This window comes from Egretta garzetta, unplaced genomic scaffold (assembly GCF_000687185.1).
Source record: "Egretta garzetta isolate BGI_Z169 unplaced genomic scaffold, ASM68718v1 scaffold906, whole genome shotgun sequence".
Taxonomy (NCBI): domain Eukaryota; kingdom Metazoa; phylum Chordata; class Aves; order Pelecaniformes; family Ardeidae; genus Egretta; species Egretta garzetta.
The window spans coordinates 105,706-106,851 of NW_009259870.1; positions in this window are offsets into that span (position 1 = coordinate 105,706).

Here is a 1,146-nt window from a genome sequence, read left to right on the forward strand (position 1 = left end):
GGGGGGACCTGGCGGGGCGTTAGCCGGGTGCTGTGGGGTGCTGAGGGATTTGCCTCTGTGGCTGAGGGCTCAGGGCTAAGAGTGCCAGGACGATGGCAGACGTGTGAAACCGCTGCTGTAATTTGCATGTTTGCTTTCCGAGATGACTCAAAGCACGATCTGCTGTGCGGGCACGGGGGACGCTGCGTAAGCTGGGAAGTCTCCCCTAGAACAGGAGCGGTTTGCCAGCAGAGCTGAGGAGAAATTTTGCAGGGACAGCTTAAACCCATTTCCAGACATAATAAGGAAAAGCATTTTTATGCCCCTGCAGCTGTGTCTCTGCACAGGCTTGGTCTTGGTGTAAACATGCCTAAAAATGAACCAATGCTGCCAGCAGGTTCTGGCGCCAGCTGAAGTTCCCACCCCGGCCGGCCCGAAACCCGCACGGCGGGCTCTCGGCAGCTGCCTGCAGCTGTGCGGGGAGCGGCCACCGCGGCACGGCCACCGCGGCACGGCCACCACCACATGGCCACCGCCGCACAGCCACCGCCACACGGCCCCGCATCCCACTTCTGGGGGGGGATGCTGCGGGGCCAAGGGTGGGAGTCAGGGGCTGCTCCCCAAGCTGGACGTGTCCCGATTCTTCCTCTCTTCCCCATCTGTCCCCAGTGCTCTGCGGGGAGGAGGAGGAGGGTGCTGGCTTGCCCGGCGGCAGGGAGGCAGGGGGGACCGGGGGGGCGGCCCTCTGAAGGGCAGCGATGGCGCCTTTTGCTGTGCCGCCGGGCTAGCAGGCCTCGCTCGGTGCGGTGCCTCCCTGGTCGGGTGCCTCCGATAGAAGTGGTATTTGCGGATTTCCCATTTTTCCATGCCGGATTCCTCTGGTCTGCCTTCTGCCTGTTTTCAACTCGTGCTTCATCCAACAGAGCAATAAAAATGCAGAATTTGCGGCACCGGTTTCCTTAGCGATAGTTCCACTGCCACGCGGAGTGGGGAGAATTCTGTGTGTTTTAAATATCCCCGTCCGGAGGGGAATCCTGACATCCCTCAGCAATCCGGCTGGGAGCCTCCCCGCTACAGGAGTCGTACCGGTGGGCTGAGGTCTGTGTGTGGCCGGGGGGGCTCTGGTCTGCAGCCCTCGTTTGCACCAACCCCTTCTTTGTTGGGGTA